Consider the following 23,593-nt stretch of genomic DNA (forward strand, 5'->3'; position numbering starts at 1 on the left):
GATGTCTGTGGAATAAAGGCAGTATCTTTCCTGCACGTTTGCACAGCCCATTGTCCAAATAAGAAAAAACAAATTGATGTTCCTTCTTGCCAGAACACATTAGAATTCTTACTGAAGTTCAGCTCATCATTCTCTCTTCATGCATTTCTGGTGTGTACCTGCTATTTTTCCTAAGAGGAGCTCAGACATTAGTTCACAAGCACTACCAGAGCTTCTGACAGTTGCTCATTTAGCCCAAGGTGTGAATGTATCTGCTTTGGGACTCTTCACCAGTCAATAAAGACAGAGGCTTATGTGAACTGTAATTTGTATAATAAGTAAGTAGTTGTTCTAGGGATTTTTTACTCCCTCCATGAACAACCAGGATTGTGTCTTGCTTAGACACAACTTCTAACCTGCATGTTGGTTAGAAGGCTGATATTGGGTGAAATGGATCAACGTTGGTTGTTGATCCATTTATGATAACAATTTTTGTTATCACCTGGTTTAGAATTAGGAAAATAACTTCGTGTTTTAGACCAATACTTGCTCTGACAGAGTATTGAAGCCCAGACAATTAAATTCAACATCTGCTGTCTAACTGGAAACACTTGAGTTAAAACAGCCTTTCTTGATTGTTATACTAACCCTCATCACGATGGAAGAACCTGCTATGACTATGGCTAATGCTGCAAAGCTCGAGTGCTCAGAAAACTTCACGCAGTGTAGGTTTTGTGATCCTGCCAAGTTAGAGCCTAGCTAGGAAGAAATAATTAAGCGGTGTTGTTTTATGTTTCACATGAGTTTTGAAATTGATTTACTCCTGGTGTTGCTGGGTGTAACCATGGAAAAAATCCCACCCACCTATCACATCAGCAGTCTCTTAAGATGTCTGTTTATGTTTAACCTAAAGTCTAGAACAAAAAACCAGTGATGCTCAAAATACCTTTCCTACGAGATATTCAGGGAAACAGTAACTTATTGTTTGAAGAAGAAAAGCGCCCCTGACCTCAACAGAAATGAGAGATCTCAATTCTAACATTGGTTTAGCTACCACTCACACTTGGAGCAATTTGATGTGGCATCCAGTTTCTGTCACTGAAATCTCTTTACAGTTATTGGATCCATCTGCATGTATGGATCTGAGGCTATTCACCACCTATTTGCTGATGGTGGAGTTTCCTGATCCTCTTCTTGAGACTCAAGGTTTTAATTTATAAAATCACAAGGACGAACCAGTTCAAAGCTCCCTTATTTACAGGCATGATTTTAACCTAGATCAAATACATTAATTCATATCCACATTTTAGTATGACAAAGCATGAAAAAAAAATACAATTAAAGAAAAACACATTCTGACTAATGGGGAAAGAGACACATTTTAATTCTTCAGATTAGCACACTGCTATACCTTTAATAGATTATATCATATGGTTCTTATTCAAGACTTTTGTTGAGCCACTTTCAATTAACAGTCATACTCTGGCACTAGATGAACTGCAATAACTGAAAGAGAGGAAAACATTTGTATTTCCTGTAGTACATCTAACTCTCAGTCCAGGCTAGAACAATGTTTTAAAAATCTCTATTGAAAGAACCATGTTTGGGTCATTTTTTCAGGCATCCAGTCTGTCTCCATAAGCCAATATGTGACTATTATAATCTATCTGTGATAGTGGACTAACAGCTGTTTAATATAGCTAGTATAAAGTAAGGAGATGGAGGGGAACAACATCTCCAAAGGGCTTCACAAGAACTGTAGTCTGATCAAAATAGCTATTTGGTCTTACCACAAGAACTTGTACCCATGTAGGGAAAAAAAAAAGGTGTTATTTAGTGTTATTTTTATTTACTTTCTGGATGGTTTTCATTTTCTGAACTTGCTTATATGTAAGAGAATCAATCTACAGCTTAAAAGTCATGAAAGCTTACACATGCTTTGAAACACTGAAAGGAAGGAGCTCAGGCAAACATTAAAATGTACTCTATCAGAAACTATTTTTGGTGGGCATCCAGGGAATCATTGATTTTTTTTTGACACATCACTCATACTCAGTTCGGAATATTCAGTGTGAGATATACTTGCATTGTGTTTTGGCCAAATGCTGTAACTCCCCATGAAACATAGCATGATGGGGTGACAGAACTGCTCTCTTTCTTTTTAATTTGCACCGATTCCTAAAAATATCATCAAGATTTTGAGCAAACATATAAGCATCAAAATTCAAAATAATAGGCAAATTGAAAATAGTAGACAATACTACAGGACATGTAGCTGTCTTTCTGCTGTGTCTTGGCAAAATGGTATCTACAGTCCTAAGAACAACTCTCCTCACAACACAGCTCTCTTAGACAGGTAAGGTGCATGGAGACTTTCAAAAAGGGTGAAATCATACCCAGAAAAATGTTGCTTTATGCTTTTGTGACAGTTGGGAAGGCAATAATAGGACCTTCACTTGAGGTACATTCAGTGAAAGAACTAATGCATTCCTGAAGTGATGCACTATAGCAAGGATCTGTTCCCTTAACTGACGAGGAGAAGGACCAGCAGAAAAACAAGGGGGAAAAAAGCAAACTGAATTGCTGAAAGATATGTTGAGCTGCACTTGTGTCAGGTGGATCTACAGCAGGCTTTACCAATTACATACTGTATTTGCAGGACTCCAGAGATTCATGGGAAGTACCACTAATGACAGTTGACTTGTCATACCCATGTAATTAGAATAATAATTAGGGGGATTTCAGAGAAGGGAGTGTGATTAGGTAGAGTTCACTGACTTCTCACGGGATCTGCAAACTAAGGGGCCTTTGTGCCTTTGAAAATAACTCTGTATGCACTTGCTTTTGTAAATGTTATGTCTTACCCATTCATCTCCAGCCTCAGTCAATATTCTATTTACATTTGCTGTGTAAGTTCTTCTAAAATTGCATATTCTACAGTCCATTGTCTGCCTTACAGCTGAATTTCTTTTCACTCAAGTCTCAAATGACCCAAGGCCCCTAATTGTTCTTTGTGGTTAGTTGACATCTTTCAAATCAGGGTCAAACTTCTGCCACTGAAACCTTGTCTCACTTGATTTTTATGAAAACATTGGCTCATGATTATCCCACATTTCCACATTGCCTTTGGAGGATTTGTTTTATTCCTTGACCCCTTTGTGTATACCTTTAATTTCTTACCGTCCTCCATCTAATAAACAAGTTACCATCTTTATCAATTCACTTTAAAGTTTTTCTCTCCTTCATATTTTTCAAATTAAGATCTCAGCCTGACTTTGACCATCTGCTTGTGGATATCTGGCTTTCAGCCTATGTGCAGCATCACTAAACATGGTTTGTCCTCATCCTTGCTCTCCATATTCCTTCAGTCACCAGGAGGCACAGCTCCTGTCAGTCAGTGAGTTCTTATCACATAAGCATTATGTTTGTCTCAAACCTCTAAAATCTCTTCTCTCAATCTGTCTTGTGTTAGGCAGAAGTTAACTTTTTACCTAAGATAGAGTCTTGTCAAAACAAACTGTAATGCTTACTATTGAAATTCTTGTCCAGACCTTCACCTTATGTCTCAAGTACTGGAACTGGTTTTTTGGTGTGTGGTTTTTTTTTGTTTGTTTGGGGTGAGGTATTTTTGGGTTTTTTGTGGTCTTGAAAAATGCAATTTAATTCCCCTGTACAGTAATTTAGAATGTCTTTGGAAAAGTAATTTTTTCTACAATTTCAACTTTTGCAATGTAACCTATCTTAAATTCCTCTTCAGCTTCTGTATTTTAGCACTCAACTTAGATGTCTTGGCTTTTATTCTTTATGATTAATGCCTGCCTTAATTATCTTGTGCTTAATACTGAGAAGGTTGATTTCTTTCTCTGAAAGGGTTGTAACTTAAACAGGAGCTATTACTTGTGCCTGCATAGCTCAAGAGAAGCAGAGTCCAGATCTTAACAACGGGCCTTAGGTACTGGGACCTGGATGGCTGTGTTTGATGTGGCTGTACATCTGGATAGGCTGTACTGGGCTTCATAGCCAAGCAAACAGCCCAAAGAGAATACTGCACTAATTAATTTGTTCTGCTCCCAGTGTGAATTTAAGTCATTCAGAAGCAGCTCTGATATCTGTGGATAATGCTGTGTTAGTACTGTGCAGACATGGAATCTATGGCTTTTTCCTGCACTCCTTCTTCTGTTTGGAAAAATACTGCTGTTAGCACCAGCAAAAATACTTTGTTGTTCTCCTTTAAACTGTTGTTTACTATGATATTGCCAGAAAAAAAATCCCAAACAACAACAGCAATAATCCTTACAACTGCTGAACTAATAATGCACTAAGACAATCTTCTAAGCCGTTTAATGCTTGTCATATGGCTCCCTGGTGTATACGCCAGTCTATCTATCTATCTATCTATCTATCTATCTATCTATCTATCTATCTATCTATCTATCTATCTATCTATCTATCTATCTATCTATCTCAGATGGAGCTTCTCTGCTTTACAGCTAAGGAAATGGCCACCACAAAAATCTGTCTAATGAAAACTGGACAAGGTAACTTCTTGATTGTGTGATAAGTATCAAGCCTTGACAAAAAAGCTGGTATCCTTTGTAAACCTTTATTTTAAAATCTCATTTTAAATTACTAGTAGATAATTTCAGGAAAACACAGAAGAATTCCAGTAAATCATATGTCATAAAAGACATGTCTTCTTGTAAATACCTATTCCTGAATCTTTTAAAGTATTATTACTTGAAAAGTTTACTGTCCCCAAGGTATATTTATAAAGATTTCTAAGTGATTCGTTGAATCCAACACTGTTGAAAATGGTCCAGTTTAATTGCATGAGATGACATCTATGTTGGTAGAAATTCAGGATGTAAAGCCTTAATAAAAGCTATACTGGAAGGAATAGTCTAGAGAATTATAAAGTGGTTTACATTTTATTTTAATCTGATTTTTTGAAACTGGCATTTTCATATTCTTCGTCTAATTTACACAATAAAAAAGGGAATCTGTATATTGCTTCTCTACAACGAGGACAATAGAATATTTAATAAGTGCTTTGCAGACAAAAGGGGGTATATGGTTACTGTGATTATGCTGTATAAAGATTTTACAGTTACTACAAGACCACTAGCATACTGGAAGGAGACAGTAGCTTTTGCAATACCAAGGCAATTTCTGCCAAAAATACTGTCCTCTTAGGATCAGAAAAGAACCCTCTTGCTGCTGTGTTCCTGCTTTCACCCGTAGACTGTACATGCCTAACAATGAGTTAAAGTTGAGAATAACAACATTTAACTGAGATAGCTTATTACAGTGTCTTGACTACGATGATACTGCTGGGTGTAAACTGAAAATAAAGCGTCTAAGTCGTTTGGAAAACGCATATTTCTGTACCAAAAACTATCTTGTGCTAGTTTTCATAGGCCTTGTTATTGAGTGTTCACTGTGTGGATTGCTCTGTGCTCCTTACTCGGGGGAAAGGAATCTTTGCCAGAATTAGGACTTCATGAGAAGGTCCTTTACATTACCAACCAGACATGGAAGTTTATTAGGAACTGGCTGAACCCTGCACAGAGGCTGACAGTTATTCTCTCTCCTTGTGTATTCTACCAGCACCTGATTATTTTTAGGTATGTGAAACTTTTGTCTTTAGTACTGCCAAACTGTGTGCCCTGGTCTGCCTTGTTAGTGCCAATTTTATGGAAAATGGGTCAGAGTCTGTACTAATTGACACTGGCTTCTAAAAAAAAATTGTACCAGAAAAATTTAAATCCTCTCTTATAATATGTGCCTAAACTATGCATGTAAATGTAGGCACAGTAGAATTGAAAGTTATTTGTATCCTAAATAATTTCTCAAAAGATTGGGACGGTTAAGTATGGAGCAATTTTAATTTTATCTTTTGGTCCTTTAATAATTCTTTTCCCATAGTTATGATTGGAATTTGTAATGGCAGGGTTGATTCAACTGACAGATAACGTTTCACAGATTTTACAGCTCTCCTAGAACAGAGTAGCAACTATTGGAGTTTATTCAGTGCCACAATGTTGAATTCATGGGATATTTTACTTCTGATGTCAGTAGGGCCTGGATTATTGCCCTGGTGCTGTGGCTGCCCAAGATGGAATTCTATCCACCCTGCAGTAAAAGACAAACTTGCGGTATCTTCAGTCAGAACAGAATTTCACACTTCAGGAATAACTCAAAATTATTCCACTTTGGTAGCAGATCTGCTTTAAGACTCATCTCCCAGCTCCTTTCCCCACTCCAGCAGTGCACATTTGCCCCTGCACTACTGAAGCAGAAGAAATGAGAATGTTGAAAAAATTTGGATTAACAATACCCTAAAAAAATTAAACCTGTGGGGTTTTTAATGTGTGTAATTTTAGCGATCCACCTTATCCTAGAGTCCAGAGACAGCTCTGTCCACACAACTTCTTTGGATGCAAAGTACAACGTACATTGGATCAGACTGGGAGCAGTAAACCAAGCTCATCAACCTGACCTGAGCTGGCTTTGCGGCCAAAAGCAGTGCTACGCAGTTCCACAGCCTTCATGTGTATAATAAGTAGCTTGTACACAAAGGGAAAAGATGCTGTGTTCTTTTCATGATACATGGAGAAGAAAGAGAAGTGAAGTTTTGGACAAGAAGATGTGTTTGTTGGGTTTTCTTACTTACTACAGTCCTTGGATGTCATGAAGAACATAACCAAAGGTCAGATAACTGTGGTCAAAAGTACTGAGAATATCAAATATAAAACCACATATTAGAAGTGATTTGATAGCCTGGTTTCCTTAGGCCCATGCACTGCTGTCAGCCATTGTCCTTTATCATTTGAAGTCAGTGACCAATTTCAGCCATATGTGCAATAGGATAGTCATCTTAAAGACAATGAATGCCTTACAAGCTTTGTAAAAAAACCCCTACAGTTAGCAAGAAGAGAAAGGAAAATAATTCTTTAGCAGAGGGAAAGGTTTTCAGCTCTGCTACTATGCTTCCTCCCAGTTAGCTGCAGTTCATCCTGTCTTTTGTCTGAGGCAGGTGCCACAGAGGAGGACCTGAGATCACTGCAGTAGGGAAGGAGATTTCAGGACCAAAAGACATAAATCTTTACCAAACCAGACTCTAATAGTTGTGCTGCTCAGCCAAACATGTTGTTTCCTCATAAGCAGCTACAACACTTTTGTAACATGAGTAGAAAGCCTACTAGCTCAGGATTCTCCGGCAAGGCAAAGCTGATTTTCATTGTGAGATAAAAATAAAACTGTTTAAAAAGAAGTAAAGAAATAACTTCCTAAACAGCTTGAAGGAAACAGGAGAAAAGACCTCCCTTTTTTCTTCTTTCCTCTTTGCCGGATACAGGGCTTACAATCCCCTGGAGCACAACACCTACAAATGAGTGGAATTTAATAACTCATTTTTAATTACCGCCTTTATCTGCACTTCTGTAAAACAAACTAATTAAAAAGCCTAAAGCTGGCCTTGCACAGGGAAAACCTAGGTGTTCATAGGACTGAATTCACCACACTTCTCTCTGCACTGTTTCTCTTTCCTTTATTCTGACTTTTGAATCTGCCCTGATGCCCTCATCTGACACAGCAACTACATCAGGGAGAGAGAAAACAGGATAGGCTTTCACTTTTGTCTGGCAGCACAAGCTTGCATTCTGTGCTTCAGAGGTTTTCAGAGGCTCTTTATTCCATGTAATGTTCCTGGAGTGGAGAAGCGTATCTTTTGTTCTTCCTTATAAAGGGATATTTTTATACACAAAGATATACAGTACACTGAATTACAAGAGTTTTTATGTATTGGATTGTGAGGGTTTAGCACAGAAATTTCTGATGATTCTTTAATTCTGCCTTACCCAAAGCATTTAACTTCAAAACCTTTAAAGCATAGATGAATCAAAGCCTCAGAAACATATCAACTAATTGAAGTGACATCAAAACCAAAATGAGACTCTTAATTTAAACAGGTTCCAGTCCTAGCATGCTAAACATGTGGCCTGTCTATATGTGCTAAGCTGCATTATCTCAGTATACATATGTATGGCTTTATATACTTGCAAGTAATTAAAAAGAGGGAGGACAGACGTACGTCGTCTCTGCAAATAGAAACAATTCTTTCATGTTTAAGCATATCTCTTGTTATTTTAAATGTAGCTTCCACATTTTTACTGTGACATTGTGTACATCCAAAGTGACGAAGCCCTGTATAGGTCTTCTGATTCCTTTAATATCGTTTCCATATTAGATAGCCAGATGGTGGAGAGCGATAATACTCTGTACTAATCACTTAGGAAGTCTACAGAGTGGTGCTTTGAGATTTAGACCCACAGCCACTGCCATCACTCCTTTGATGGAAAGCCGCAGATACTATTCCAACCAATTGAATGTTTTCAAATATATCAACACTGAACAAATTATCTAAACAGGAAAAAGACTGACAAATACCATTCAGTGCTAATGAAGAGAGGGTTTTGTCCAAAGGAAATAATTGCATTCACAAGGATCAGAGACCAACATGGCATTATGCAATAGTATTTATACACATCTAAAGAAGTATTTTTGCGGGTTTTTTTATAGCTATGACAAATAGAAGAGACTTGCATTGCTAAGTTATTTCCCCCAAAAAAAGCAAAAAGCTTGGGAGCAGAAATAATTATCTCAATAAGTTCCTTAGTGTTTGATTTTTAATTCCACACTGAATCTGTTCTGCCAGTTGTAGGGTTTTGTAATTCCAACAGATCAATCAGCAAAAACCTTTTTTCCTACAGTAATATTCATTTATGTACAGGAATACCTTTTTGCTTATGTTTCTACCTTGAAAATACTTGGTTTCTTTTCTGAATGATGCATTGTTAGTCTGTGGGCGCATTTTACAGTAATGAAATGTCAGATGTGCCCATTCCTAATGTCATAGACTTTTTTACATGCTTGCTGAGATTTCTACATTATAAAGGGAAAATACTTCTTTGTGAATTTAACTTTTATTGTTAAGCATTTCATAAAAAACCCACACTGCAGGCTCTACTCCAGGCTGGCAACCAGAGACTCTGGAAAAAGAGACTGAGGCAGCACTGATCAGCTCTTAAATATGATAAGCAAGTAGACTACACATGTAAACAAGTCCTGTGCTGTTTGCTTTGTTTTGGTAGCACCAATTGTCATTTCAGTAGAGGAACAAACAACCCACTTCAGACTATCTGGTTTATTAATTGTAGAACACTTTAAATAGTAAAATGAAAACACAAAATAATGTTAAACAAAAAGGTTTGTAAGAAACTTCTCAGAACTGGGCTGCTCTAGTAAAAATTTTCAAACGGCAGCAATGTTTTACTCCAGCCCTAGGGTGAAATAAGCATCTTTGTCATCCTGATATTTGTTCAACGTTGTACTAACATTGCAAAAATGGTGGACTTTATAGAAGTTCCCTCCCACCTATCCAGCATTATTTTTTTAGTGCACTGAAAAATATTTACTCAGCATTTCTGAAAATGACTCTTTAATACCTGAGACACTTCAGACTCTTTAATACCTGAGAACAGAAGACCGAAGATATCATTATTTTAAAAATATTTATGTTTCTTCTTAATTCAGTGTGCATTTTTCCTCTTACTATGCTTAGTAAAAGGATGTATTCATGTTTTGGATAACACTAATAAATTGCTAATTTTAATTAGATTTTCCTCTCCTATTCTAAATCCTCTACTCTGTATTATAGCATGTATCACTATAGATTCATTAGTTACATTACCATGCAATGTGGCATTTTGCAATGCTGCCGAGTCAGCCTGAAGCCAGAAAGCTTGATTTTAACCTTGAATGACTTCATGGAGTTATTCTTCATACACACTAATACATTAAAAAACAAACACTGGATCATAAGTTATATAAAACCAGCACTCAACACATACTACTGTTACAGCATGCAGTTGTGAAATGTACATGGGAAATAAACAAAGCATTAAGGAATGTCTTTAAAATGAGGATGGAGCAGGCACACAGAGAGGAAGAACATGTAAACAAGTGGTGGAAAAGAACAGATGTGTGCTGTTTAGACACACAGGCAACTTGCCCGAGGGAAGTTTGGATTATTGAGCTAACATGGCAAAGATACATAGTCTGTTCACATTTAAATCATAAGAGGGTTTGTGCATGTTGTGTGAAGAGTGTTCCCACTACTTCTCTAAAGTAGGTGGTTTCTTAGTGTATGCCAGTCACACATAGAGCAAATTTGCTGTTCAGTTTGCCTAGAAATTTCCTCAGAAATGCTGGTAAATGCTGCATCTAGCATAAAATTCAACAGAGATGCAAGTTACAGAAGCCTCTCCAAGATTCCTGCGCAAAGTCAACCAAAAAAAAAAAGCTTCAGTAAGGGTGGTAACTTCAACAGGCATTAATGGTTGTGATTCCACAGATGCAGCATCCCTGTACATCCCTTTACATTTTTCAAAGAGTGGAGAATACAGTTCTGTCCTGTCATTACTGCACGTGAGTGGTCCTGGATGTACTTCTTGTTTCTGAGGCCAGCTTCCCATGACAATTGAGCACAATAATAATACCCCAATTGTTGGAGTGAGAAGGGAAGAAGAAAGAGGTAATAGCACCAAAGACTCTGATGAAGTAGTCCAGAGATTCACAGACCACAAATCTTATTTGACTTAAATTCTCCTGCCTTCACTGTAGTTACAATCCTGGTAAAAAAGAAAGATGTACCAAAGAAGAATTGTAAAATTATATCCACATTAGAAGAGAAGAAATATGCATGTCTTTTGGTTCTATTTAAAGTCTGTTAATGAAAAATGGTACATACAGCACATCAAGCCACCAGAGTACCTAGAGAAGGAATCTATTCTATAGAAAAAGCAGCAATTTGTTCATAAAGAAATTAGTGTTAGAACTAAAGACTAGAGCAGTAGTCAGTAGTTTGTTGCCACAAAAACTAATCGTCCATGCAAGTCAGGCTTGCACATCTTACTAGTGTCAGAATCTCCCCTACACTTACCCTTGCCACATTTTATAACTTTGTTGAAGCTTTAGCAGAATAGGGGCTGAATACAGGGTCTTGCAGCAGTCAGACAGGAAAAGGAAGAGAAGGAGGAGGTTGCAGAGGAGAGAGGTGATGTCAAGTGAGGTGCAAATTTTAAAAGAAAAAGGGTTGCCCCAATTGGGCCCTGAAGGAATGGATAGACATGACTTTCCCAGAAACTCCAGGTATAGTATTTTCTCTTCTTAAAGAAGGACAACTTAGGGAATTTGTAGTGTGTTTGTAAGGTGCAGAGATGCAGAGCTGTTTGTGTGTCTACTCACATGCTGTAGGGAGGCATTTGGTTACTCTTTCTCCTGGCATGGCTGCCCCACTGTCCTTCCCACAGCACCCTATTATGCTTTGCTGGATCTTGCACTTTGCACGCCACTGCTTGGCTCCAGCCCTTCTTATCAAATAAGAGAAAACAGTTCAGTACTGCCAGTCCTTCTGCAGGGCCTGTGGGTAAGTTTTTGTGTTGGTGATGGCAACTGTGTCTGGGAGCTATGCATGGAGAGACTGTGGACTGATGGGGTGGAAGGGGGAGGAGAGGGGCTGCCACAGCCTTAGGTGCCAGACACCTGGCACAGAAAGACCAGAAGTTGTTTGAAAAGCCTAGCAAAGAACTTTTCCAGTTTTCCTGATCTTGCTACAGTCACTCATCTGCTGGCTCACCACAGAAAAGTGAAGGAAAAAAGACAATATAATGGTGATGCACAGCGAAAAGAGCAAACAAATGGTCAGATTAAAGGAACTCAGTGCATCCTTTAAACTGCTTCTCCTTTTGAATTAGTCACAACTACTTTTGAACTGAGCCATGCTTGGCAGAAGACTACTAGAAGACCTTAAAAACGGGGTGATTGAAGCCTTCAGGAGCAGGGAGTCTTAGGCTGTCAGGCTTCCTGCAGGATAGAGGCTTAGAGATTTTATTTGAGAGAGAAAGAATAAGTAACACTGCTAGGCTGGAAGCCAAGCCACTAGAAAAGAGTTGTGGAGTAAAGGGGAATCCAGGCGAAGTCCCTGAACACCACTGCCTCCTGACAGATTTGTGAGAGGCTGCTGTTGTGCAAAGGAATGGCTGAATGCGCCGAGTGATACTCAACCTCCCTTTCCAAGAATGTGAAGAGCTGGCCATAAAATATACATGCAGAATGTTGTATAAAACTCCTGTGAAGCAAGCATAACACTATTTATATCTATATTTTTATACTGGTACCAAACAAGGTTGACAGCACATGAGATTACAGAGCCGTGCTTGTCATGGGTTAAACTGCACAGGGTTTGTAAACAGTGCGTAAATATGCTATATGATACAGCAGCACGTCACTAATCCACGGTAATGCAGGGAAGCCCCGGTGCAGATTAGTGGGGTTTGTGGATTACGGGCCGAGAGGGCATTTGAGGGGAAGTCAGCCATGTCTCAGGGCAAACTCCCCGCTCCTCTCAGCAGCGCAGTGGAACTCTTGTCACTGGAAGGAGCTGCCAGGGGCACCTCCACTCTGCTTGGCTCCAAAGGACATTATGAGCATTGCTGATGCTGCTATTGCTTCTTTTTCAAATGCTGTAGTAGGCCTCCTCCAAACAGGGAATTGCACTGCTAGTGTCCCTTGAATCACTTTAAACACTTAGCACACACCAGCTGTGCAGACACTTCAAATCAAATTAACGTGAAATTATATAATGCATATGGATTTTGCAAGGAATTCTAACCTGCTCTGAGCACAACTTGCATGGACAGATGTTATTCTGTATGTACAATTCAAAAATTAGTTTCTGAGAGTTTCTAGGCTAAACAGTAGTGATGTCAACCAATAAATTGTTTCTGATTTTATACATATAATGGCTGTTCCACTCATCCAAAAGACAATATCACTCCCTAATTCACAATCATCTAGAATTGCATCCAGTAAAATAATTTGCCTTACTAACAGTACAACCAGTCACATACACTTTTAACTCTCAAAGATGCTTTTGCTCATATAAAACTGAAATGCTGCTAAATGTCATATGGATAATAGTCAAAGTTAGTGTCATGATAAAATATCAGTAAAGCAATCATGCTGATTAAACATTTAATGTTTAATAAAGCAATCATGCAGTATTAAAAAAATTGAAATTGGATATTTTGGCCCAATATTGATATTCATTGCAATTTCTTCCTTTCAAAAAACAAAATTAATAATCTATATTTAAAAAAAGAAGAGTGTGAAGTGTTTGGCTGTGGGTCAGACAAATTTTACATTAACTGAAAATCAGGATGTTCATTATTTTTTATATAGGACATCACAGATGTCTTGGCAATGTCATGGCTATACATGGTATACTTTGCAATGCTAAAAAGTTACCTGAGGCAAAGACTTGAGAGAGATGATTTTAAAGAGATCAGCTCTTCTTGAAGCACATTTCCCCCTCAGCAGTCTATAGGCTCAGACAATGAGTTTGTCCATTTAAAGTTTATTGACCTTTGTGAATGAGTACTTGAAAACTGCTGACAAATTTCTTTGAAAATCAATGCCAGTTGTGAAGCTGTTTGTTATCTACCCAGTATTCTTTCTTGAGTGTGATTAATAAAAAGAAAAATACATCAGTGAAATTGAAAAGTCAAATTAATTAAAAAGGAAACATTCATTCCATTCTCCTTTGGAAAAGCAAAAATGAAGAAGAGATGGATATTTTATCTGGATCTACATATCTGAACTACATGTATAATAATGTAGTTCACCACAGACCAATTAAATTTCTAATAGTTAATCCTGAGAAAAGATTGTGTGGAATTCTATGCCCATATTATAGTAGGAAAAAAAATCAAGCTAATTTGCTTCTTTAACTTATTTTGGCCTAAGCTCACAAAAGTAAAACAGTTGCTTCATACTGTTGGCTGTATTACAGTGTAAAACATACAGGATAAAATAGAGGCCCCCTGTGCTGTCAGCGGAGGTTGATTTATAGTGATGGGGTGAAGCCAGGGTTAGACCTTGGTTTCTTTTGTCACCATTAAGAGTATTACATGGAATACTGAGAATTAGAAACATCAACATAAGTACCAGTTTTTATGTAAAACACGTTTTTCTGACATATTTTCTGACAGCAGCTTATAAGGCCTTTTCTCAAGCAGTTTGCTGTAAAGGTTCTAAGCCTAACTGGCTGCATGGGAAATCTCTTGAGGGCAAAGCTAGTTTCCAGTTTTGCAAACAGACATAAATATGAACTAGGTACCAAACTGTCTGCAGGACCAATCAATATAAATGTTAACATCCAGTATAGGGTAACTTGTCTGTAGCCAGGTTCCCCGAATCAACTGCGTTTGTAACATAGATATGGGGCCCCACAAGCTATTCAAAGAAAACATTGCAAAAGCTGCTTGCCATTTAATGATTGCATTAACACCATTATCTACTATCTAATCGATGCTGTGATTGACAACTTTGCAAATCAGATTAGCTTTCAGTCTGCCTATGAGTATAGTGTGGCTAGGAATGGAAAATTGTGTGGGCACCAATTTGTGGAAGATGCACAACATTCAAAGGTATGAAACAGAAAATCACTGATATTGAAGATTAGTTGCAACAATTGTACCCCAAGATATACTAAAATCACTCCTGTGATTTTATTCACATCTTGCATTGCATCACTCCAATGTTGCTCACATACACTGAGGGGAAGTTCCCACCCAATGACATCATAGTTTGTCTTTGGCTACAGCCAGCTACATATTTTTAAAGAGGTCCTGTTTGTTCCATAACTGAACTCTTCACCTTTTGATTATATGTTTTGGTTGGGGGGTTAAAAGGAAAAAGCCTGCTAGTAAATTTACTTGAACTTGGCATTCACAGTCTCAGACTTGGGTGGGCTGCATTCCCTCCTCCGGTTACACCCTACCTGAAATCCTTGTATGTTAAATCACTTGACTAGTTCAGCCTTAATGATTGGGTCATACCCTGGGAAGCAAGTTCAGAGATACTGGAAATGTGTGCTTACAAAAACACACATAATTGTAGAAAAATATGTGGACAAACTAAGAGAGAAACACTGAGACTGTGGAAAAAAACCCCACAGTTATTTGGAAGAAAAAAATTATCTCTTAGTTGTGATGATGTGTCACAAAAACACACATAATTGCTACCCTTTCAGTGACACGTTTTTATGAAGAGAAATTCCTCCCCCTCCCTTGCTCCCTTCCTCCCAATCAGGAAACTTTAAACTATTTTTACATATTAACACCAACCTTAATATTCCTATCTTCTTTAGCTGCTACAAATGCATTCCCTATTAAAAATATGTATGAGAAAAAGATGTTTCTGTAAATATCTGGACCTTCATATCAGTAGAGTGAGCTATTGATAAGCATGAACTATTGGAGAAATTTTATGTCACAATCAAGTGAAGTGGATTTATTATTACATTTACAGACACACAACTTTTGTGTTTTCCCTAGCAGCAATCTCAAAGATGAAGTCAGCAGGCAATTTTCTAATGGTCTGTAGATAATTGATAGGATGCATAGTGCTGCTTTCTTGCTTCCAGATACTTGGAGGAGTAGCCAGGAAAAGTCAGGAATCTTATTTAAGGACTTGGAATGGGACAGATATAAGTATCTTAACTGCCTCTTGTATGCACTGTCCTCACAGAGAAAGTGAAGGCCAGAACCACAGCTGGAACAGTTAGGAAAGACTGAATATTTTCTTAATATTACTTTTCCATTGGAGCAGTTTCTGTGGTTGGCCCTGTTTGTTCCACAGATGAAACCAGAGGTGATCCATGCCACCAGGACACTGGCCTGGGAAAGCTTGCTTTAGAACATCCTCAGCACATATCCTAAAGAAGAGAAGCACAGTGGATGCTGGATATGTTTTTTATTTTGAAGAAGTTATAATTTCACAAAACAGGTAAGTGGTTGGTTATGATATCAAACATGTGGGTTTCCCCCTTTGCTAGAATTGTGAGAAGAAATGGCTAAGTACCAATTGCTATGGGGATTTTTGGTGTGGTTTTTTTTTTGGGGGGGGGGGGGGGGGGAGGGAGTTGCTGATTTGATTTTGTACCTATGTTGTGAATTCCTATCTTTTTGCCATTGGAAAGTTTCAAAACTTAGCCAGAAAATAGTCAGGGAGTTGTAGAACTTTTGTCTTTATTGAAGTAGTGGTGCCAATGCTCCCACTCAGTCGTGAGGTTAGCATGGAACTCATCTAATTAACCAAATTAACCAATGTCCTCTTTTCTCATTGTGTGGTCTGTCACAATGTGATATGCACTTTCCAAAGCGTTTGGCTTCCTACCACAGGACACTGCGATACAAAAACTTTATTTAAATATCCTGGTGAATCTGTTCCTGCAAGGTGTTTAGTGATTTATACTGAGTTACAATGATCCCCAGTTTCTTCATGCTGAGTGGCAAGGTTTCCCACATCTTGATCTCAGGATTTTAAGATAGATGATTCTAGGAATATGTACAATGGACACTATGATGGTGATTAAATATCCATTTTACCATTGAGGACAATGGGACCAGGGTTGGACCTTAACCTATTTAGCACAGCTGTCATGAGACTCCAATAAAAATAAAAAACATCTCTCCCAGCTTACATTTTGACAATTCTATTTATAAGTCCCATGAAAATTCCTTTCAAATAGGATAGTTATCTACAGCTTTTTTCAGCTAAGTGAGAATCCTCTCTCACAAAACTTGATGATGACACAAGTTCTCTCCAACTGAAGTCCAGAAGCTTTCATCACTGCTTAGTATATTAGAATCAGAAATGTTTTAGGCATGTTAACAGAGATTGTATACAAATTGAGAAGATACACCTCCTTTGCTTCACTTAAGATGCCTCTGGAGTCTCTGTTGGTTGGTTTGGTGCAGCTATGAAATAAGTAACTTATTTTCTTTCTTAATGGCTTTCCTCCTCTACTTTATTACTACACAATCATGTTTCAACTACATTTCTTTAGGCATAACTGATTTTGAACCCTACTTGGCCTGCCAGGTTGGATCTTTCCATCTGTTGTGGATGTTTGCTCTACAAACAAAATCTAGGTCTTCAGCAACACTTGCCACTTACCCATGCCAATATTTGTTATCCGCTTCACTACCCAGTCGGTAATGATGCCAAGCAGCAACATCAAGGGAACACAGGCTTTTCACATCAGCAGTCACTTTGAACTACTAGTTGTTTTTTGCTGTTCAGTGGAATTTATGTTGTGGCTTTGATTTTGACACTTAACAATACTACAGAATCAAACAAATGGGCAATTTACAAAGACAAAAGAAAAGTATAACCTATGGGTATTAATTTCATGACCAACGTGGGGTATTTCCCATGTCATTCTCTCCTCCCTTTCCCCTCTTCCCCCCGCCTCACCCCCCACCCCTTCTCTCTAGTTGAATGAGAAGTTTAAATTCATTGTTTTTATCTTACATAAACTGCTCATCTTCAGGATTTTTTATTATTTTATGGTTTTCCTTAAAATACTCCAGATTCCAGAACTTCTATTGCTATAAAAGGTGCAAAGGCCCTTAAGGTGTGCCTTTTTTCAGAGATAAAAACAGGCTTCTTTTCTTTAATGGATGGTCCAACAATGCACATCTACAGAGACATGTCCTAACTTGAGGCCAGCCCTTAAGCCAGTATAGCACTAACCAAGAAAAATCTTAGCAATTCAGAAGATGCAGTCATAGAAATGACTCCTTTAACCAGTAGTGTCTGCAAGATCAGAATCTTACTAACTCCAAACACCCACAATTACATTTATCAGCTTATAATTACCATACAAGAGCTGTCAGAGTGGGATTGCTGCATTTGTCCTCCCTGTCAGCACCACATCTGGGGTGTGAGAAAACTCATGCCTTCCCACTGCAGCAATATAACTTGTCTCTTGTTTTGGGCTGTATCTTATGTGTCAAATCTGGGGCCAGAGAGAATCCACTGCACTGGTCTACTGCCAGAAGCACAAAGCAGACTCACACATTAAAAAAGTACCCAGTTGGAAGGGGCATTCCTTGACCAGCTATCAAATGTAGTGGCAGCATCCACGCCTGGGATGCCAAAGGGTACCTTTCACATCATTCATGTGCATAAAGTGTGTAACTTTGAGCTCCAGACACTGCATACAAATGATATTACTGGGGACATGAAGTCTCCTGTGCCAACAGGTTGAAAATATTTTCCATGATAAGTGTCTTCATCAATTATGCATTTTTATCACAGTAAAATTGCAGGTAAAATGATTTTCTCCTACTGTGCATTTTTATGCAGTAGCATATTCCCTATTCATTATGGAAGATATTTTCAGCCATTTATTCAGTGCCTTGGAACCTTGCTGAATGCCAGTAGACTTGCCAGCAAACTAACATCTGGGCAAAAAATACATTTCCTTTCCAGAAAGCAGCCTCCTAGAAGCTTGTTCCCATCTATAAGAAAACTTCCTGGAAGAAGAGACAACTTTCAGGACCAGCTTCCAGACCACTCAGGAATCTACTCATCTTAGGAACCACTCAGAAATCTACTTAGAAACCACAATGATGTTGCTGAGTAACTAAAGTTAGTCACTAAATATAACTAAGTCTAACTAAAGCAGTTATATTATTTTACCAGGAATAGATTAGGCAGTTTTCTTGTGTTTACTTCAGCCATTTCTGAGATCTTTTTCTCATTCATTTTTCCTTTGAAATCTCTGAAAAGGAGACATCTTTACATACAAGAAGGCAGTATAAGTATTTTTCCTTATGTCTTGTTTTCTGTTAACATCACACAGTTTATAATTAGAAATGGATATTTTCCTCTTATTTTCTTTTGTAACAGACACTGCTCATGGTTGTGCCAACAGATAAATGTGGAGACTACAGGATGAATATTATAAAAGTGTCATTTAGGTAAAGCCAAGAAGCAAAGTGGTGCAAGAGTTGTGCAAACAGCCATTTTGACTACAGATTTATAGTCCATAGGCAGCAGCTCCTACGCTGCAGCCTTTCAGTCTCTTAAACAGCATGTAGGTTGTATCAGCACTTTAAAGAAATTTTGCATATTGAGTGCAACAACAGATTGGTAATAGTTCTTGTCACTGTGGCACCTACACAAAATTTAGATGTAGGCTCAGAGAAGTGGAAAGGGGATCGAGAAAAATATCTGAAACTAAATTAATGGCTTTTCCCTAGTGCTAGTACAGCAGAGTACATGTCCCAAAAATGTTGTGTGTTCCACTTGAATATGAGGAAAAACTTCTTTACTGTGAGGGTGGTTGTGGAATCTCCCTCAATGGATATTCAAAAAATATCCTGGGCAAATTGCTCTAGGATGACCCTGCTTGATCAGAGAGGTTGGATCAGACACTGTGTTGAACTTCACCCATTCTGTGAAAATCAGAGGACTATGAAAATCACCATCTGACATGCTCATACAGAATGACACAGACTTTATTTGGCCACCCAGATGTTCCATTACTCTGCTTAAGAAATTCTCTACATCCTTCTCCTCTTTAGGATGTATGTGTCCCACAATAAAAGTTCAGGAAAAGCACACACCAAAAAATGTATTACATTTTATGTTGTTTACAGAAAAACAACACAGATTTTTAATTCAATGAAACTGCCAGGCTATTTACTCTTCCAAAACTGTAGATCAGAGAAGCAATATTTGTCATACGGCAGAAGATTTTTCCAGAAACAAATGGCCTAAAACCAATGTGAGAAGAAATATGAGTGTAATAAAGCTCTGGGAGGTACCTCTAACTGGGATTCTAGGCAGAAGTGTCCAAGTCTTACTGAGGAAAGAGGAAAAAAAAGAGTTCCTTTGAAGTCTTCCTGAATTTTCTAATCTAGGGAAAGTTCATTGCAGGCATTTGCAGCGGTTTTAGCAACATTGGAAACCTTAATAAAGACAAGATTGTTGCAGGGGCAGTTGGTTTTAGTACTGTGTCAATTACATTTGCTCAGGCCAATGGTATTAAAGACTGGCAGCCACACAAGTACTGGCAATGACAGACAGCAGCTGGGATGGTGCAAACTTAGGAAGCCTCTGAAAGCAGCAGAGAGCAAGGGTCTCCTGTTGCACCCATAAGCTAAGTCTTTTACAACAGTAGTTACTGGTTTTAGGCATGCATGGGAAGCTGCTGTGTTATTTTCTTGAGAAACTGGCACATATTCTACTATCATTCTTCATGCTTAGTGATATTAAACCATCTGAGGAATGAACCAGAAAAGATCAGAGTTTTAGAGTCTGTTCTGCATATAGAAAGCATCTAGAGGTAAAACCCTAACCCAGTAGTGCTGTGGTAATTGTAGCATCTGCTGTATCAAATTAAAAAATGCAGTGACTGGTTTTCCTGAAAAAGAAAAATGATACTCCATCTCCTCTTTGAAAGAGTCAAAAGGCTTTTTAAAATGCTGTTTTTGAATGTGGAGCAAGAGATACTAAAAATAATTCATCAGCTTTATTTAAATTATGCAGTGTAATACATAAAACATGAAGATTACAACATCAAGCAATATAGCTGGAACAAATTAAAACTGCTTCTGCATATGCATTATAATTCCTTCTTTAATTACTGGTCCCTAACCTCTTTCAGTGGATGCAGAATGAACATGTGGAATTAAGCACAGATACCTAATAGTGCCTGCTCTCTATTTATTGCCAACTCATTGCTTCTCTCTGCTTACATTAATTTCCTTTAAAAGCTCTCCTATGAGCTGCATGGTTGCTTTTGCTTCTGAAGCACTAAGATTTAAGAAAAAAATATTAATTGGTATCAAATAGGACTTGATTTCTTGACGTTGCTCATTATGAAACATGTAGAATATATGGTGTATTGCCTGTTGACTTAATTTTCACTAGCAGGCTACCCTAAATGAAACCCCAGCATCTTAAGATTGGCATTGTGAAAACACGTCCCTCAACCTCTTCACAAAAAATCAGGTTAAACCTATGTGTTACATGGCATCACACAGAGATTTTTGAGAAAGAAAACTTTGTGTCTTACAATTTTTTCAGAATTCTGTAAAGAACAGTCAGCAACCTCAGTCATGATCCTGTTCCCTGCCTTCTAATTTTCCTAGAAATTTCCAGGGATTACATATGAAATGCCTCATTTTACTACACAGCTCTGCTCTAAAGTAGAAAAATCTATTCTGTGTACTACAAAAAAAGGCACGGTCTGGTACGCGTGAAGGCTAGGCAAGAAATCGGTGCTTAACTTTAGGTTATAATGCACAAAAGGGATGAACTTGTACAGACAACATATATTATGTTCTGGATTTTGCAAAATCAGTATGACTGCACACAATGTAAATAATTTTCTGTTTCCATAGCACTCCCAGGGCCTGCAGCCTGTGCAGCACAGCGGTTGCCATGAGTTTTTCATATCCAAGGCCTTTTAGCACTCAGAATCCACACGCATATCCAAACACCTCAGGCAAGTGAAAGTCAACCCCCCTTAGAAAACGCAGGTTGTAAGGAGGCCTCTCACTTGACCTCCAGCTCAACAGCATGGCCAGCTGCGTGGTCAGTCCAGGTTGCTCAGGACTGCATCTGCTTGGGAGTGCAAATCCCTGAGGAACCCACTCCCACGGCTCAGCTGTCCGCAGCATGAGTAACTTTTTCCTTACACCCTGCCTGACGCTCTCCTTTCACCTCACTCCCGTTGTCCCTCAGCAGGACACTGAAGCCCCTGGCTGCCCCTTCTCGACCTGCTGATCCTATCGGCAGGCTGCGGCAGTCCCGACCCTCAACTTCCCCGCACGGGAGGGTCGCTCCGGCCCGGCCACCGCGGGGATCCCGCGGGTTCCCAGTGGCGTGTCCATTCCACCCGCGCGCGGGGGCCCTGCTGGAGGCGGCAACTGCCGAGGGCTGCGGGGAGCCGGGAGGGGTCACCGCCTCCCCTCCGTACCCGCGCAGCCCGCGGTGCCGCGGGAGCTCATTCCACTTGGAGACACCGCGGGACAGCGGGACAGCGGCACCGCACCGCGCGCACGGCCGGCGCCCTGCCCGGACCCGCCCGGGACCATAGCTCGCCAGCGGTGCTGCCGGACTGTGTCTCTCCGGTGCGATACCCACGCTGCGACGACGCTCCCGAAACCCGTCCCGGCCCCGGGCTGGAACCGCAACCCCGACGGGCAGTGACCGCTGAAAACGGCCCAGGAAGAGCGGGCGGGGGCGAAGCGCTGCCCGCGGAGATTGACAACTGCGCTAACCAATGGCGACGCGGAGAGTGCGGGGGCGTGGCCAGCGCCGCCAGGCCGGGAAGGGACGGGGGCGGGGCGCGGGGGCGGGCGGGGCGCGGATTGGTCGGGGGGCGGGGCCGGCGGGGTTTTCTCCCGGGCTGGGCTGACGGCCGCGGCCGGGAACTTCGGGAGCGTGCGGGCGCCAGCCGTCGTTCGAGCGGCAGGTACCAGCGGGAGCGCTCCCGAGGGAGCGCCACTTACGCCGGCAGTGGGGAGCGGGGGATGGCAGGGAGGAGGGGGTCGGGCCACCATTGCGCTGCGCTGGGTGCGGCTTTGCCGCGTATCCGTCGCCGTTTTCGCTGGTCCGCTCCGCTTGCCGCGGGATGCGGAGGCTGCGGGCGGGGCCGGCCGGGCTGATCGGGTAGAGCTGCCTTCTTCCTTCCCTCCTTCTGTGCTGGCCCCGAGCTGCGGCGGGGCGGGCGGATGGGGGCTGTCAGTGCCGCGGCCGGCAGGGGGCGGCAGCGGCCCCGAGGACGCGCGTCCGGGGGCGGCGGGGGCGAGCGGCTCCGAGCCGCAGCCCCTCCGCCCCGGGCGGGCAGCGCAGCGGCCGGCGGGGCTGGCTCCTCCCTTCCTCCTTTTCCCGCAGCCTTGGGCGCTGGTCCCGGCGAGACGAGCCGTGCGGGGCCGCTCCTCGCCGCTCGCTTCCAAGCCTCCCTAGCGGGGCCGCCGGCGCGGGCAGTGCCGCGCCCGCCGCCTCCGGCCGCAGCTCGGGGCACCCCGGCCGGCGCTGCGCGGGCTCCCGCGGTCGCTCCGTGCCTGCCTGTACCGCGGTCTTGGCTCGCCCGCCTCTGCTCTGGGGCCAGAAGAAAGAGGTGTTTTTCCCCGATGAAAATCTGTCCTGCTGGCTGTTGGTGCCTTTCCCGCACCCGTCGCGTGAATGCTGCGTGAAGTGAAGCAGTTGGTTTCCTAATTTCCTTCCTCCCAGAGCACCACTCCTCTCCTCCTGATAACTTCATCTGTTTGCATCTTGGGCTGTTCCTTTCTTTCGTCTCTAAGTTAGCAACTGCAGAAAAATGAGCTAAATAGGCCCCCGCATTGAGGCTGTTTGCCAAGAATCAGATAGGGGGTGAAATCGAGGAAGACTTCACATCGCTAATTTCCCTTCCCTTCAGGATTAGGGCAAAAATAAGTGTAGGATCCTCTTATATGGTTTGTGTCTACTGTTTTAAAATAAGGCCCCCTTTCAAGATGTGGTGACCTAGCCTCTGAGCATTATGCACTAAGATCTTTAAAAAAATTATTATTTATAAATTTAGGTCTAAAAGCTCTTTTCCTATTATTGTTCTTTTGTAAAGCTTTGATTACAGTACTCTGAAGTCTGAGTACACTCAAAAGAGCTTTTAACACTGTGGTAACATTTTTTTAGTGTGCAGAATTTT

General features: G+C 40.6%; 1 protein-coding gene and 1 long non-coding RNA gene across 2 annotated transcripts in view; both read left to right on the forward strand.

The window, feature by feature from the left end:
- Nucleotides 1-15,746: 15,746 nt before the first annotated feature.
- On the forward strand, nucleotides 15,747-20,521 carry LOC118700177 (uncharacterized). Its single transcript, XR_004982202.2, has 2 exons — nucleotides 15,747-15,888; nucleotides 18,382-20,521. It is a non-coding gene; the product is annotated as an uncharacterized LOC118700177 (long non-coding RNA).
- A 1,774-nt stretch (nucleotides 20,522-22,295) lies between these two features.
- EPB41L2 (erythrocyte membrane protein band 4.1 like 2) overlaps nucleotides 22,296-23,593 on the forward strand; it is a 108,719-nt gene continuing 107,421 nt past the window's right edge. Inside the window, 1 exon segment of the mRNA XM_054514141.1 lies at nucleotides 22,296-22,378. The gene's annotated coding sequence lies outside the window, so the exon portion shown is untranslated.

Source organism: Molothrus ater, chromosome 3 (genome assembly GCF_012460135.2).
Source record: "Molothrus ater isolate BHLD 08-10-18 breed brown headed cowbird chromosome 3, BPBGC_Mater_1.1, whole genome shotgun sequence".
In the NCBI taxonomy this organism is placed as follows: domain Eukaryota; kingdom Metazoa; phylum Chordata; class Aves; order Passeriformes; family Icteridae; genus Molothrus; species Molothrus ater.